At 39.0% G+C, this 18,186-nt stretch overlaps 1 long non-coding RNA gene and 1 pseudogene across 1 annotated transcript in view; one reads left to right on the forward strand and one right to left on the reverse strand.

Annotated features, from left to right (window-relative positions):
• The window catches only part of LOC147003659 (NACHT, LRR and PYD domains-containing protein 4B-like), a 217,786-nt pseudogene that overhangs the window by 59,493 nt on the left and 140,107 nt on the right, over positions 1 to 18,186 (reverse strand).
• The window catches only part of LOC147003660 (uncharacterized), a 44,787-nt gene that overhangs the window by 14,723 nt on the left and 11,878 nt on the right, over positions 1 to 18,186 (forward strand). The window contains exon 3 of the long non-coding RNA XR_015047768.1: positions 17,816 to 17,870. This is a non-coding gene — a long non-coding RNA (uncharacterized LOC147003660). The remainder of the gene's footprint in view (positions 1 to 17,815; positions 17,871 to 18,186) is intronic.

Here is an 18,186-nt window from a genome sequence, read left to right on the forward strand (position 1 = left end):
TCATACTCATCTTTGTAGCAATGAACCTGCTGGGATCTCCCTTTCATCTCTATTTCAATTCTCAATAATTCTTAAAGATCTTTTTCTCCATCTTATTTGCCACAAAGTGTGCCAATTTCCAAGTGCTCAACACCAGCAGATATTCATTGGGAACACAACACCTAAACAGAAATAGGAGAAAAAAAAATAAAGCTTATTTTTTAAGCATATGTTCACTATGCCTTTCCCTCTCCCCACCCCCTAAATCCAATCCCTCACTCTGACCTTAATAATCCAACAGGACACCAGATCCAGCTGTCTTCCTCTTTCCTCTTCCATATTGTCTGGATATCTAGTTTAGAACATCCCATGTAGTTTATAACATCTACTGCTAACTGCAATGCCCAATTTATCACTTTATCCCAACCTGCAATTGAAGTAGGCAACCCTTGCTAACCCACAGGTCATTCCTCCTGGAAAACCAGGTTTGTTAGCAATGAACCTTCTCTACTTCCTCTGTTCCCCATGATACACCCCCACTCTGGTCATAAGCTCTGCAGCAAAGCACCTGCAGCAGTCTTCCCTGTCGCCCTGCTCAAATCTTATTTGGATATCATGGACCTTCCCCTTCTAACATCCTCCTAAACTTGTGGCTTTTATCATAACCCAAGCAGGCACCCCTTTCAAAGGTGAGAGCTATTCAGCTGAAGCAGTAAGTATGTTGAAGGCAGACCCATACCTCACCTACTGCTCCAGAGATTGAATTATCTCAGAATCATCTGTCTATTGCAGGACACACATTACAGACTCTCTTTCCTCTATTATCACATCCTCAACAGATCACAAAGAACTTTTTCTCTAATCTATTTGCATACTTTAAATGCGTCCATATAGTTTGACCAAGACCATTTATAGAAGACTCTGTCTTTCATCCAGGGTCTCTCTCTCTCTCTCTCTCTCTCTCTCTCTCTCTCTCTCTCTCTCTCTCTCTCTCTCTCTCAATTTATTCAAAGAGTAAGTATCCAGAAGGGTGGTGACTTTTATGTGTATGTATGAGTTTTCAATTTAATTATTTTGATTAGTGTCTCTGTTTTTGTGTCAATACTTTGCTGTTTCTGTTACTATTCTTCTGTAATACAACCTGAAGTTGGGTATGTTTATACTTTCATCAGTTCTTTTACTATTCAGATTTTTTTCCTTTTTCCATATAGAGCTGAAAAGTACCCTTTCCGAATCTGTGAAGAATAGTGTTAGAATTTGGTGGGGATTGTGTTGATTCTTACATTTCTTATGGTAGGATGAACATTTATACTGTGTTATTCCTACTGATCCACAAACATAGATCTTGACATCTGATATTTTCTTCTCCTTCTTTTATCACACAAGACTTTTACCTGTTTTGTTAGAGTTAAGATATTTTGTATTATTTGAAGATCCTGTGAAAGGCTTGTTTCCCTTATACCTCTTAAGGTATATTCCTAAGACTCTCTGACTTACCATGGTTCTGCTGTTATGTACCATTTAGTTCTAATTCTGTAAATTTGGATACTCTTCTCTCTCTGCCCTTTATTTCATTGGTTAAAAGTTTGTTAATTTTATTAATTTTTCTTAAGGAACCAATATTTTGTCTCATTGATTCTGTGTATCTTTTATTGTTATTGTTTTTAGTGTTCATTTTTATTACTATCAGAACTGAGTTTGAATATTTCTTGCTTTCTACTCATTTTGACTGTGATTTCTTCATATTGTTCTAGGTCTTCCATGTGTCTTGTTAAGTTACTAATACAAGATGGTCTCATTTGTTTTGTTATTTTTTCTTTAACATTGGCACTTAGTGCTGGGAACTTGCCTCTCAAAACTACCATCATTGTGCGTCATAAGTTTGGATATGGTTTATATAGATTTTCAGTAAATGATGAATGTTTCTAATTTATTTATTAGTATTTTCTTTAAGCAGTCTTCATTCAATACTAGTTTTTCAGTTTCTATGAATTCATTTGATTTCTGTTGTTGTTGATATCAAGGTTTGGTCTATGATAGTCAAAGAAACTACAGGATGCTATTAAATTTATGGGTCTTTTTTGCTTGTTTCTTTATTCATTTGTTTTGTTGTTATTGTTGTTTTCTGTTGAGATTTGCTTTTTTTCTGATTATGTCTTCAATTATGTATAAAGTTCCATGATAATGCCAAGAAGAGTATTTATTATGTCTTCAAATGAAATGTTTTGCCAGTATCTGTTATGTCAATTTGATTTATGTCAGTTATCACTATCTCATCTGTCTCTAGATTCTGTCTGGATGGCCTGTCTCTCACAGTACTGAAATACATCACTACAATTCTTTGGAGATTAGTTCATGATTTATGTTGTAGTACTATTGTCTTTACAATCTTGGGTTCCCTTAAAATTCATTCATAGGTAATATAAATTGAGGTGTCATCTTGGTGAATTTTTTTATGTTTATGTACTGTTCTTCTCTACCTCTTATGATTAATTTCAGTTCGAATTCTCTTTCGTCGGATATTGAAATGACTGCACCAGGTTCCTTTTATGTCCATTTTCTTATAAAATCTTTTCCATTCATTTATACTAAAGGGATATCGGTCCTTGAAATTAACATGATTTTCTTGTATTTAGCAGAAGGATGGCTCTTGGTTTCGCATTTATTTTATTACTTGTCTTTGTACTGGGGCATTGACATTGTTGATGTTGAGATAAATCACTGTTCATTGTTATTTGTTTTGATATGAATTATTTCTCTTTTTGATTTATCTTTATGGTATTATTTATTACTTTTCCTGGGTGTAATTATCCTCCTATGATTGGAGGTTTTCTTCTATCATTTGCTATAGGGTAGAATTTATAATGCGAAATCACTTAAATTTGGTTGTATTATAGAAGTTCTTATTTTCTCCATCGATAGTAATTAAAATTCTTCATAGGTATAGTATTCTGGGCAGTTATCTATGGTTCTTAAGAGTTTGTAGCACTTCTTACTTTTGTAGCACATTTGTCCATTCCCTTTCAGCTTTTAGAGACTCCACTGAGAAACTCAGTCTCATTGTAATAGTCTTGTCATTTTACTTTACTTAAAGTTTTACTTGATGCTTTTATTATCCCTCCTTTGTTTTATATGCTTATTGATTTGAATATTATGTACCCAATGGACTTTCTTTCCTTGTTCAGTCTCCCTGGTATTCTTTATGCTTCTTTTACCTTGATGGATATTATATACTTTAGGCTACAAAAATTTTCTTTTATGGTTTTATTTTTTTTTATATACTCTGTACCTTTTACCTGTGTTTCTTCTCTTTCTACTACACCTATTATTCTTATATTTTATCTTCTCATAGTATGCAAGATTTTCTAGATGTTTTTCTTCCAAAATTATCAAAACTATATATCTTTTTCTTTAGCTTATGAATTCATTTTTTGTGTAGTGTCTTCATTGCCTGAAATTATCTCCTACATATTTTTTAATCTTGTTGGTGAGGTGGCTTCTGAGGTTTCTGTTTGAATTTTTAAATGTTTCATTTCCAGATTTCACTCAGTTTGGGCTTATTTATTGACTCCATTTCCATTCAGAGGTCTTGAACTCTTTTGATCATTTCCATCTAATGCGTGTATATTCATAGATTTCTTTAAGAGATTTGTTCATTTCTTCTTTAAGGACCTCTATCATATTTATAAAGGCTATTTTATGGTGCATCCTGTGCTTTAGCTATGTTGGAACACTCAGGAGCAACTATGGTAGGGTTGCTGAGCTCTAGTGGTGACATATTGTCCTGGTTATATTTTTACACTGGTTATATTACATTATTATATAATATTGGTTATATTTTTACACTGACTTTTTTCATCTGTATTTGAAAATTATTTATTTAGGTGATGATATGTGGTCTAATCTTTGTTGAGTAGATGTGTTTTTCCTTGGATTCTATATCTACTCTAACTCTTGGGAGAGTGTGCTAGTTGTGTATTGCCTTGTAGTAGTATTCTTGTGGAATATTATTAGGTGTTGCCATGTTGATACAAGATAAAATATCTACCAAAGTACTGGGATTTGAAACTTAGCAATGGGAATGGACAAAGAGAGAGGAAGTTCTGAGAAATAAAAAAAGCAGGTGTTTTACAAAGGTTTCTTAATTCCCTGGAAATTAGGGCAGAGACTGGGGAGAGACAGCAGCATGTGGTCTGCTACAGGGCTGGATATGAGACTAGGGAATTTGATTTGGAGAAAGGAAGTGAGAGTTGAAGATCTAAATTTATCCACCCTTCTTCCTTGGCTGGCCTGGCCTGTGGGTTCCTGGGAAATGCCAGTTGAAGTTAGGCCTATTATACTGCAGTGAGTTGGAGAGTGATGCATTCTATTGTAAATGAGGAAAGGGGAAAGGGAGACCTAAGCTGATAGGCTGCAAAGGTAAGCATATGTTTGAGGATTATTGGATTTGGAGAAGATGAAAATGAAGAGGTTCAGTAAGCCTGTCTGCTTTGCTGACTGTAATGGTCTTTGAGTGCCCAAGGAATGTTGTTTAATATTGATAGTATATTCATGGTATTAATTCTGTCAAACCAAAAATAAAATAAAATTGTCACCTATAATATTCTCCGACTTCTTAGTGTTTTGAAATCTTCATTATGGTGATGTTTTTCTCTTTGTGTATTTTTATGTACTCATTTTTTTTTTTTGAGCTACAAAAATGGGAATAGTTTTCTAAATTCTTACACTGAGACTACAGTTTGGGTGCATCTTAAGGCACACACACACACACACACACACACACATCCATATATTGAGATATTTAACTATTTATTACATGAGAGAGTTATAGTAGACTGTATGTACTGCACATAGAATTTTGTTATGCAAAAATGAAAACAGCTAGATATTTTTCATCCTTATTTTAACCATTTTATGTGGTTTTCTTTTCTAATTTCTATAACTACACTTTTGGTTTAAATGGACAAAACACCCTAATTTAAAATTTGAAACAAACTTGGATGTGGTAGCAATCACATTTAATACCATTACATTGGAGGTAGAGACAGGGATATCTTTGTGAACTCCAGGCTTTCCTGATCCACATAGTAATTAACCATCATAAATAAATAAATAAATACTGAAAAAGGGAAATGAAACTATATGGAATACTCTTAAAGTTATTGAGGTAGTCTATAACTTTCTAAACAATACTTCAAAGACACAGAAACAGGAAATAGCCTATGATATTAACCAATGATACTATATAAACTGAAATTTTTTCATTGTGTAGAAAGCTATTCAGTTTCCATGAGAATGTGTGCTTTCTGTTGTTTCAGTAGTTATTGAAGTCCAGCCTTAGTCCATGGTGATCTGATAGAATGAATGGGATGATTTCAATCTTCTTGTGTCTGTTGAGGCTTGTTTTGTGTGTGATTATATGGTCAGTTTTGGAGAAGGTCCATGTGGTGCTGAGAAGAAGGCATATTCTTTTGTTTTGGAATGAAATGTTCTGTAGATATTTGTTAAAAGCTTTTGGTTCATAACTTTTGTTAGTTTCACTGTGTCTCTATTTAATTTCCAATTTAATGACTAGTCCATTAGTAAGAGTAGCATGTTAAAGTCACCCACTGTTATTTTGTGAGGTCCAATGTGTGTTTTGAGTTTTAGCAACCATTTTTATGAATGTGGATACTTTTGCATTTGGGGCATAGATGGTTAGAATTGAGAATTCATCTTATTGAATTTTTCCTTTGATGAGTATGAAGTGTTCTTCCTCATCTCTTTTGATAACTTTTGATTGAAAATCTATTTTACTGGATATTAGAATGACTATCACAGATTGTTTTTTGTGAGGGAACATTTGCTTGGAAAAAGTTTTACAAGACATACTACTCTGAAGTAGTATCTGTCTTTGTCACTGAGGTATATCTCTTGAAAGAAGCTTAATTCTGGATTCTGTCCAAGTCGGTTAGCATATGTCTTTTTATTGGGGAATTGAGTCCATTGATGGTGAGAGATACTAATGACCAATTATTGTTAATTCCTGTTATTTTTGTTGTTGAAGCTGGTATTACTTATGCATGATTCTCTGCTATTGAGTTCATAGTGAAAGCATCAATTCCTTGTGTTGTCTTAGCTGTAATTACCCTTTTTGTTGGGGTTTTCCTTCTAGTATACACTGCAGGGTCTTATCACAATAGCCACAAAAATTATCAAATATATTAGTGTAAGTCTAATCAAGCTAGTGAAAAGTCTATATGACAAGAACTTCAAATCCCTAAAGAAAGAAATTGAAGAAGTCCTAAGAAGATGGCCAGTAGGATGAACATAGTAAAATTAGTCATCTTACTAAAATAAATCTAGAAATTCCATACAAAGCCTCATCAAAATTCCAACATAATTCTTCAAAGACATCGAAAGAACAAATCTTAATTTCATATGGAATAAAAAAAAAGCCAGGGTATTGAAAACAATTCTCAACATTAAAAGAACTTCTGAGAGAATTATCGTCCCTAACCTCAAGCTCTACTACAATAGTGTTTAAAAAACACATGGTATTGATACAAAAACCAAAAGATCAATCAATGGAATAGAATGGAAGATCCAGAAATAAACCCACACAAGTATGAAACTTGATCTACAAAGAAGTAAAAATAAACAAACAAACAAATAAATAAATAAACATACAGTGGAAAAAAGAAAGCATCTTCAGCCATAGGTTCTGGTCTAACTAGCAGTGTTTGGAACAATGCAAATTGGTCCATTTTATATCCTGTACAAAGCACAAGTCCAAGGGGATCGAGGACCTCCACATAAAACCAAATATACTGAGTCTAATAGAAGATAAAGTAGGAAACATCCTCAAAAAATGGTACAGGGGAAAATTTCTTGAACATAACAAAAAATAGCTCAGGCTCTAAGATCAACAATTGGCAAATGGAGCATCATGAACCTGAAAAGATTCTATAAGGCAAAGAATACTATCAATAAGACAAAACAGCAACCTACAGATTGGGAAAGGTCTTCACTAACTCTACATCTGATAGATGCTAATATTCAAAATATATAAAGAACTCAAGAAGTTAGACTTCAAAAAATCAATTAACCTAATTTTAAAAGAGCTAAACAGAGAATTCTAAACAGAAGAATTTGGAATGGCCAGGAAACACTTTAAGAAATATTCAACATCCTTAGTCATCAGGGAAATGCAAATCAAAATGATCCTGAGATTTCACATTAAACAAATCACAGTGGCTAAGATCAAAATCTCATCCAACAGTGCATGCTGGTGAGGATGTAGAGAAAGAATACGCCTCCATTCCTGGTGGAATTGAAAATTGTTACAACCACTCTGAAAATCATTCTAGATATTCCTCAGGAAATTGGAAATAGTTCTACCTGAAGACCCAGCTATACCACTCCTGGGCATATACCCAAAAAATATCCAATCCTACTACAAGGACATGTGAATAAACTTTTTTTGTAATAGCCAAAAGCTGGAAACAACCCAGATATCCATAAACCAAGGAATAGATACAGAAATTTACTTTTACACAACAAAATTGCATTCAAGTATTAAAAAGGAAGACATCAATTTGCAGGCAAATGAATGGAGCTAGAATATATCATCCTGAATGAGGTAACCCAGACCAAAAGGACATGCATTATATGTTCTCCCTGATAAGTGGATCTTAGCCAAAAAGTATATAATACCCAGGACACAACTCACAGACCTTATGAAACTTGACAAGAAGGAATGCCCAAGTGTGCATCTTTAAATCCCACTTAGATGGAGAAACAAAATAATCACAGGAGGCAGAGGAAGTAGGGACATGATTGGTAGAAGGGAGGAGGAGGGAAAAGGAAAAGACAGAACCAGGTATATGGACAAAGGAAAGAAGGAGAATGGCCTGGAGAATGAATGGAAATATGCAACAGCATGGATGGGAGTGGAGGTAACCTCTACATAGTCCTAGCAACCTGACATTGTAGACTCCCAGGACTCTGTGGGAATGACCTTAGCCAGAATGCCCAACAGTGACTGGGGAGATAAAACCCAAAAAGACATAACCACCAGTAGATAGGGATTGTTTTCCGTACAGACATGGCACCACCCAACCATTTTCAAAATTTTTTACCCTGAATTTTTCCTGTCTAAAGGTATTGAAATGACAAAAATGAAGCATAGACTGAAGGAAAGCCCATCCAGTGATGTGAAAAACTTGACATCCATTCCATGCATAGGCACCAAAATCTCACACTATTACCAGTGCCATGATGTGCTTACAGACAGGAACATGGCACAGCTATCTTCAGAGAGGCTCTATGAGCAGCTGCCTGACAGAGATGTAGGTACTTACAGGAAATCATTGTACTGAGGTCAAATATGCCTATGGAGGAGTTAGGGGAAAGATTAGAGAAAGTAAAAGAAAAAAACTAGGAGTTTATAAAAAGTTCAGGAAATGGGCTTGAATCTAAGAAAGAAAATTGATGATGTCATGGGAGATAAGAGACCAGAGTCAGACTACACAGTACAGTGTGTCATCACACTTACTGGAAGAGTTCCAAAGATCTGCCCTGGATTAATACCTGAAGTTCTTAATACAAGACTGACTGCCTTCAGTGACTGCCTCAAATTATGTTAAGTTTTTTGAAGCTCCTATGATCTACTTCAATAGTGTCACAACTGTTCCATAACCTCAAAAACCAAGTTTTAGAAGACACTTATATTTGAATCATGTAAGTAAAGAGATATGTCCTGGTCCTATATTCTAGACATGCTGGTAGAAGACAAGTGAACTTAATAACATTTCTGAGCTAGATAGAACAAAAGAAGTGGACATTATTTGGGTAAAACTGTTATTTAAATAAAAGCCAACAGCTCTAGTGTAATGAGTTAGGAGTCAAGAATATATATTAAGGCCAAGGAAGAATTAAATATGGCTAAAATTTCAGCACCATAGCATTCAGAACTGGGACACAGAAGATGTGGAGGATATGGTAAGGCATTTGGGTTCAAAAGCACAGAAAAAGAGAACTGAATAGAAAAAATCATGAGTAAATGTATGAAGTCAAGGATGACAACCCCTGGTGTTTGATTAAATAAACATTCTTACAAGATGAAGCTGTGTGGGTTAAAATGGTGTCCCATGTCTGGCCTAGGGCCCAGGCTGCTGGGCAAGGCAGGTGATGGAAAATTTGACTTCGCGCACCCAGCACCACTGCTTGGCAGACTGTGAGAAGACACGGGACTATACTCTGGGGGTAGGGGAGTGCAGTTTGAGGTCCCCTCAGACTTCCAGAGTTGGCTGGGACTCTCAGGCACCATAGATGCCACTGGGCGCTGAGGAAGAGCTGGCTCTGGTGTACCTGGGCCTGCAAGGTAGCTGAGGATGATAGATTCTTAAACTCTTTGGCACTGAAAATGCTGCTGGATGCTGCAGAAGAGCTGAGAACAGAGTATGAGGGCCAAAGGGAATAGGGCAGGAGGAGAGAGCTCCAGCTGGTTCTCATGGGGACAAGAGCCTTTGTCTTGTTCAACTGGCTGGCTTGGTGGAACCATGTCTGAGAGCACAGGGAAGCCCCATGCAGGAGATTAGATACATGGCTCTTTAGAGTAAATCCTGCTCCATTGTTCCCCACAGTGGGAACTGATGAGAAGAGGCAGCCCATGGCATTAAGGCATTTATTGTCATGGAGGAGAGTGTTGATGAGTGAAACTGTATCACCCTTTCTCAGAGCAGGCCTGGTGTTAAATAACTTTTGCAGGGAGGAGTGTCTGGGAAGGGGAGCAAAGGGGTAGTGGAGGCAGAGAAAGGCAGACAGAGGGAAAAAGTAAGAGAAGTAGAGGCCAGCCATGGCCATGTGGAGAGAGGAGATAAGGGAATGTGGAGAGAGGGGGAGCAAGAGGGCAAGAGAGAAACAAGAGTAAGAGAGGGAGGAGGGTGCAAGCAGCTCCTTTTATAGTGGGCTAGCCCTGTCTGGCTGTTGCCAGGTAACTGTGAGGATGAGCATACCTGGCTGTTGCCAGGTAACTGTGGGGTGGAGTCCAGAGAGAACACCAGAGGCCTGTGGTGTTGCCCTACAGGTCTTGAAGAAGTAACAAAATTCTAGGCCTTTAGGATGAGGCTTGGGAATGTGACCTTTGTGACTCATTGCTCCAAGGTATGCTAATCATACCTTGATAGCGACATTCCTTCCTCCACCTACCTGCTTCCTGGGTTCAAAGAGTGTTCATTCAAAGAAAGTCACCCTGACCAACACCGGAAACTGCCATGCAAATGTGCTATTGTTAGGGGCTCTTAGAAACTGAGAGTTAACCAAAACAATTACCAGGTAGTCTCTGTGACTCTTGTGACTTTGCACTTCCTTGTGACTCTCAACTGGTATCTTTGGTATTTTTCCAACAACGCCCTCCCCACTTCCTTGAGTTGTGGTTTCTTCCTTTAAATACCCCCTTATACAGCTACTCGGGGCGCCATAGTCCTCTACCCCTGCGTGGTGTATGACCATGGGCCCGAGAACGCTCTCGAATAAAAATCCTCTTGCAGTTGCAGCAAGACCGTTTCTTGTGTGATTTGGGGTGTCGCCTCTCCTGAGTCAGAACGTGGGGGAGTCCTCACGTTGTGGGTCTTTCATTTGGTGCATTGGCCGGGAAGTGCGACCACCCCTCACACCCGAGAACCGACTTGGAGGTATGGGGATCCCCTCTTGTGTGTATGCCGGCCGGTGTCTCTGTTTTGAGTGTCTGTTTTCTGAAACGAACATTGGAACATGTGCTTGTTGTGCTGGGTTGTTTGTGTCTTGTCCTATGTTTCTGAAGCGTGGCAAAGTCTGAGTTTGGATCCATCTGAGTTTATTGAATTTGTGTCTTGGTTTCAGGCGAGATAGTGGGTTCGAGTCCCACCTCGTGCCTTGGTTTTACATCTGGCAGAGTGAGGAACAAGTGTGCTTCTCTGGTTTTGGTCATCTAGGTAAAAGTGGAAGACGGTGTTTGTAGACGATGGAGTGATGGGGTTTTCTGAAATGCGCGCGTGGTCGGTATTTGCAGCTGTCCTTTTGGGCCGTAAGGACCAGAGGACTGTGGTCGGCAGACGTGCTAGGAGGACCACAGGCTGTGGCCCTGGGGGACGCCCTGGGAGGTAAGGAGAGCCAGGGACGCCTGGCCGTCTCCAGATCAGTCAGAGGGACCGAGTTCTGTTGAAGCGGAAGCTTCCCCCTCCAAAATCGTCTAATTCTTTTGCCTGCTTGTGGAGGACAAGAAAGGGTCGAATGTGTCTGAATCTGTTGGTTTCTGTTTTATGTGTTTTTGTGTATGTGTTTAGAGCTATGTGAAAATCTAGAAAAGCAAAGGTAATTCTCATAGGTGCTTTATACCCTGACTAGAGATAGTTTACACCTGAGATGTGAGAGAATGGGTTTTGAAAAAAGCAGTACTCTCCGACTATCTGGAGATAATTCGGTAAAAAATAAAATAAAATAAACAGTATTAATTGGTCTTTGGGGCCCTACACCTGTAGTTAGAAATCTAGTGTGGCTAGAGAAGCCCTGCTAGGAGCTGATTATAAACGCTGCTCTTATAGGGACCACCAGCTTCTCAAGTTCTTAAGTTCTATGGTAAGGGAACAAATGGCTGTTTTTCCTACAAAAATCTCTGTGCTTGTGATTATTGGATTCATCAGGTGACAAGGTGCTCCTCTCTTGAAATTACAGCTAGAAAAATTAAGAATTTTGTTTGGTTTAAATGAACAAATGTATGCGGCAATTTCATTTTTGTTTCTAAATAGTTTCAAAAGTATAAATATGTTTTTATATGTCTTGGTTATAGATTAGTGGCTCATAAGTTATTAGTTATGATTAAAAACTTGTAACATTGGTAACAAAAAGTTGACTTAAAACTGGTAACTCTGGGTTAGAGTAATTTAGAACTACAACATGCAGCATGAGACAATCCATGGGAACAGGTCTCTAAAGATATGCCTAAATTGAGTAATATTTTATGTAATTCTTATCCTAGAAATCCGATTTATAAAAGATAAGATTTAGGGTAGTGTCTTTTTGAAATATTGGCGGCTACACCTTCTTGCGTTTGTGTGCAGGAACAGGCAGCCAAAATTTATAGCAAGTAATGTTTTTAGAGTTCATTTTTAAAGAAAAAAACTAGATTGTTTTCACTGTTAAAATTGGTTTTTGCTTCTCAAAATTGTGGTTGTACTCTTATGTTACAAGAGAAATTGAAAGTTTCTCCCAAATCGCAGCTACCAGCCAATTCGGCTCCTCCAAAATCTATGAAGCCTCCTGAGTGGCCTAGTCCACAACCTTCCCCTTATCCACAGCCTCAACCCCAGCTGCCGAGGAAACCCTAAACCCCTCGGGGTGTCGAGAGGCGGACTGCTGCGGGTACATGGAACTGCAGAGCACAGAGTCCGGGCGGACTCTGGTGGACCCTCCCAAACTTTAAACCCTTCAGTACTGGTCATTTTCCTCTGTTGGTATTTATAACTGGAAAACTAACCACCCCCTTTCTCAGGATCCCCAACGCCTCACAGGGTTGGTAGAGTTCCTTATGTTTTCTCATCAGCCTACTTGAGATGATTGTCAACAGCTGTTGCAGATGCTCTTAACAACCAAAGAACAAGAGAGAATTCTGTTAGAGGCTAGAAAAATGGCCCGGAAGCCAACGGCGGTCTACACAGCTACAAAATGAGATCAACATGGGATTCCTTTTGACTCGCCCCAGTTGCGACTGCGACATGGCTGAAGGCAAGGAGAGCTTAAAAATCTAACGCCAGGCTCTGGTCTCCAAGGTGCCTCAAGATGGGCCCACTAATTTGGCTAAGGTAAGAGGTAATGCAGGGGCCGATCGAACCTCCCTCAATGTTCCTTGAAAGACTTATGGAAGCCTTCAGGCAGTTCACTCCCTTTAATCTTACCTCGGAAGCCCAGAAGGCCTCAGTGGCCTGGCTGGCCTTCATAAGGCAGTTGGCCCCCGATATCAGAAAGAAGCTTCAGAAAAAAGAGGGAGACAGTTAGGCAATCTAGTGAAAGAGGCAGAAAAAGTGTGTGTGTGAGAGAGAGAGAGGCGGGAGGCAAAAAAAAAAAAAAAGAGAAAACAGGAGGGATCGTAGACAAGAGAGAAATTTGACTAGAATCTTGGCCGCAGTGATAGGAGAGAAAGAAAGAGACAGGATCTAGACAGGAAACCTGGGCAACTGAAGACCGAGCCTCAGCTAAAAAGACTCAGCTGTGTCAGACTGAAGTTACTTATTTGAGAGACACCCTTCGAGACGGTAAATAGTGGCTAACTACACCAAGGCAAGTAAGAAAATTCTTGGGTACTGCTGGTTTCTACAGACTCTAGACACCTGAGTTGGCGACCTTAGCTGCCCTGTTGTACCCCCTAACCAAGAAAGGGGAGGTGTTTTGTGGATCCCGGATTGCCAGAAAGCCTTTAAAAAATTAAAAAGGCCCTCTTGATGGCCAGCCTTTGCCTGACCTAACCAAGCCTTTCACTCTTTATGTGGAAGAGAGATCAGGGGTCGCCAGAAGAGTCCTTGCTCAGACTTTGGGACTTTGAAAAAGGCCAGTGGCTTACCTATCCAAAAGTTACACCCTGTTGCCAGCGGGTGGTTTTCTTGCCTGTAAGCTATTACTGCCATAATCTGCTTGTCAAGGATGCTGATAAGCTCACTCTGGGACAGCAACTAGCTGTAATGGCATCCCACGCTCTTGAAAGCATTATCTGAAAGCCCCCTGACTGATGAATGACTACCAACGCTCCTGTGACACATCAGAACTTTTTGTTGACTGAACGAGTGACCTTTGCTTCATTCCACCTGCTGTCCCACTGTGTGAGACTGCACCTACTCACCACTGCGCTGAAATGATCTGAAGGATCAGATCAGCCTTGGCCTGAGGGTTCGAGCTGGTACACTGATGACAGCAGCCTCAAGGTTAAAGGTAAGCAGAAGGCGGGGACAGCAGTATGGTGGTGGACAGAAAGCAAGTGATCTAGGCCAGCAGCCTCCCTGAAGGGATGTCGGCCCAGAAAGCTGAACTTGTGACTTTGAGACAAGGTCCATAAATGGCAAAAGGAAAGTCTACACTGACAGCAGGTATGCTTTTGCCACTGTACAGAGCAATATACAGACAAAGAGGGCTGTTGACATCTGCAGAAAAAAACCTAAGATGCTATGGCTAAAAAAAATCAGATGGCAGATCTAACCACCAAACAGGTGACCCAAAGAGCAATAATCCTGGCAGTCAAAGAGCCTAAAGATTATTATGACATCAGAGAAACCAGCTTTAGATACACTCCTGAGCACTATCAAGTTATAGACAGTATTTGACCCACCTGGGGGCCAAGAAATTCAAAGGTGTGGTTAGGTCCTTTGACTACTATGTTACAGGACTCTCTGACTTGGCAGAAGAAATAGTCAAAAGCTGCAAGGCCTGTGCTATGACGAGGTAAAATTTACAGAAATTAAGCCAGCTAGATATTGCAACAAGTACTTATTAGTGTTTATAGATACCGTTTCAAGATGGATAAAAGCTTTTCCTACCAGGACTGAAGATCCTAAAAAAAATCTTCCCAAGGTAATAGATCTGCCTTTGTTGCCCAGGTAAATCAGGGACTGGCCAAGATATTAGAGATCAGTTAGAAGTTACATTGTGCATACAGGCCCAAAGCTCAAGACAGGTAAAGAAAATAAATAGAACCATTAAGAGACCCTTACCAAATTGACAGCGGAGACTGGCGCTAATGATTGGATGGCTCTCCTACCCTTTGCTCTTCAGGGTTAGAAACACCCCTGGACAGTTTAGACTAACCCCCTTATAAATTACTCTACAGGGGGCCCCCTCCACTGGTAAAAATAGCCTCTGTACATAGTGCTGACATGCTGCTTTCCCAGCCTTTGTTCTCTAGGCTCAAGGTGCTCCAGTGAGTGAGACAGCGAGCGAAAAAGCAGCTCCAGAAGGCCTGCTCCAGAAGACCTGCTAGACATCTCCACGCAGAAAACCTTGAGACTCGGGTGGAAAGGCCCTTATCGTGTACTCTTGACCACCCTACTATCTACCTTTATGAGACCCCTTTTGATTTTGCTTCTGCTTTTAATTATAGGTCCATGTGTGTTAAATAGGCAAGTCACCTTTATTAAAACAAGAATTAATGCAGTGTGGCTTTTAGTTTTGAGATAACAGTACCATGCCCTAAAGGATCAACTATGTCAGGGAGAAGATAGTGTCTAGTTCTAAGATTAGAACTGTTAAATAGAAGAAGGGGGGAATGAAGAAGTAACAAAATTCTAGGCCTTTAGGATGAGGCTTGGGAATGTGACCTTTGTGACTCATTGCTCCAAGGTATGCTAATCATACCTTGATAGCGACATTCCTTCCTCCACCTACCTGCTTCCTGGGTTCAAAGAGTGTTCATTCAAAGAAAGTCACCCTGACCAACACCGGAAACTGCCATGCAAATGTGCTATTGTTAGGGGCTCTTAGAAACTGAGAGTTAACCAAAACAATTACCAGGTAGTCTCTGTGACTCTTGTGACTTTGCACTTCCTTGTGACTCTCAACTGGTATCTTTGGTATTTTTCCAACAATGCCCTCCCCACTTCCTTGAGTTGTGGTTTCTTCCTTTAAATACCCCCTTATACAGCTACTCGGGGCGCCATAGTCCTCTACCCCTGCGTGGTGTATGACCATGGGCCCGAGAACGCTCTCGAATAAAAATCCTCTTGCAGTTGCAGCAAGACCGTTTCTTGTGTGATTTGGGGTGTCGCCTCTCCTGAGTCAGAACGTGGGGGAGTCCTCACGTTGTGGGTCTTTCAGTCTGAGCACCAAAAGAGTTATGGAGAGCTGAGTCCTCCTGTCAGGAGCCTGGTGTCTGAGGGCAAACACATTCCTTTCCTTGCAGGAACACCTGCTGGGTCTCTAGGGTTTAAACCTAGCTCTACCAGAAAACAGGCTAAGAGGTCATTGATAAGTTACAAGTGTTTCTAGTCAGAGGCCAGTCCCTGTCATTCCCTACTGTAAAATATTCCTCCACTAAGTAAAACTGTGAATGACACCAGGGTAATGTGGCCTATCCTTCAATTTGCCGAAAGATTGTGTAATAACTCAAGGTAATAATTCACTTCACATTACATGATGTGCAAAGTATCTTTGAAGTAATACTGTTGTTTAACTTATAATGCGTTCATACAATCATGAGAGTGGAAATATAAGTAGTTCAGAGTCCTGGAAAGTGATGGGTGTTAATATTTTTGTGGACTGAACACTATTCATACATAACACTATTATCTAGTTACAGAGGCAGTAAAATAGTCTGTATTGAATGGCTATTGGCATACTGACTTTAGAAGCCTCTTCATCTTGATCATAGGAAGAGAACAAAGAATGAAAGGTTTAGTATTCATATTCAGAAACAACAGCCACAAAACATGTCTTGAGTTATTTTACCTGGATTAATAATACCCTCATATTAAATGCATACCCATGGCAAACTTTACACTCTTTTTTTATTGTTGTTGTTTATGGAACAGAGGCCCTTGGGCATGATAGCCCTGGGTTCTATTGCTCAGATAAATTTGGACTCACACCTATTTAATATCTCACTGGAAAATGTTTAAGTTTTCCCAATCTTCAGATTGTACTTTCTTACTTGGCATGCATCTCCACTAGTGAATGCATCATAAATTTCCATAATAGAGTCAGCAATGTAGGAGTTAGTAAGTAACAAGACATGTATTGTAAACATTTAATCCCAGTATTTGGAAGGCAGGGGCAGTCATATCTTTTTTATTTTGTTGCCAACATTGTCTACATACTGAGTTCAGGGACAGCTAGAGCTACATAGTGAGTCCCCATCATGATTAAAATACATTTTAAATGTAAATACATGCTAAATTTTAAAGGAAATACTTTAGTAATTAAATTTCATTGCATGGTATTGTTTGTTAAATACATGTTCATATTTCATGTTGTGTTCATATTTCATGTTGTGTTTTGTAGAGGGTAGTAGTGTTAGTAATTCATCTGGAATCCTATAGCCATGGCAGTGACAGAAACTCATATTTCTTGTGATATATTAAATATCAAACCCGTCTTGTGTTTCTGAAATCAGCCTTGGACATGTGACATCTTTCAGTCAGGTTAGACCATACTGAGAACACTGCATTTTATTAAAAGCTCAAAAGCATAGCATTTGTTATTATCCTATAAAATATACTTTAATATAAAAGTTACAAGTTATTTTAAAAATGTTTATGTATTGATTTTTATTTTCTTTTTGTGTATGCTTTCCCTGGAAGTATATATGTGCACTTTGAAAATGCAGTGACTGTAGAAGATAGTAGACTGTCAGAACCTATGGAACTGGAGTTGTAATCAGTTGTGAGCCACCATGTTCGTGCTGGGAACCATACCTAGCTCCTATCAACAGCAGTAAGTGTTCCTTACCACTGAGCCATCTTTCTAGTTCCCCAAAAAACCTTTTTGCTTTAAAAGGAAAACAATAAAATATCAAGAAAGGGAAAAATGTCAATCAAAGAAAACGAACTTCATGAAGGCTGGAGTGTCTTTGAGAACATCTCTCATGGCATTGTGAGCACAGACTGAGGTGACACTGTTTGTGACACACCATCCATGTCCAAGTCCTTCAAGTATCTATTCTGTCTTTAAGCACTTGCTGGAGGTAAAGTGTCACTTAAACTTTGTTTTTCTAAGTTCATGTCTTGGCTATGGAAATAATGCTACTGTCCACATTCTACAGTTATAACTGTCAGAAAAAATGTCAAGTTGAGAGGATAGTAACTCATAAATTGTCATTGTTATTTTTCCATCCTTACAGATGTGATCAATTTTCTAAAAATGTACATAGCCTGTCAGTAAGCCACCATCTCCAGGTAAGTGAAACTGAAAAAGTTTCCAAGGATGTTGGGGTTTCACTTTTCCCCTCTTGCACAATGTTCATCATAGACTACATCATAGGTGCTACATATATGATCATCAGATAAAGCTGCAATAGCACAAATAAAGGACATGTGTGATACTGTTTTGATGAACATTTTAATGAACTCACACCTCAGTAGCATTGTTCACAATATTGGATAATGTGTCTTTGAATATTTGTCTCAAATTGGGAATCCTTGAGTTTATACACAGATACCTCTTGCCATTCCTTCAAAACCTTAAATCAAGCACAATTTCTTTATTGTTTCT

Source organism: Mus caroli, unplaced genomic scaffold, assembly GCF_978045245.1.
Source record: "Mus caroli unplaced genomic scaffold, Mus_caroli_1 scaffold_8, whole genome shotgun sequence".
Classification (NCBI taxonomy): domain Eukaryota; kingdom Metazoa; phylum Chordata; class Mammalia; order Rodentia; family Muridae; genus Mus; species Mus caroli.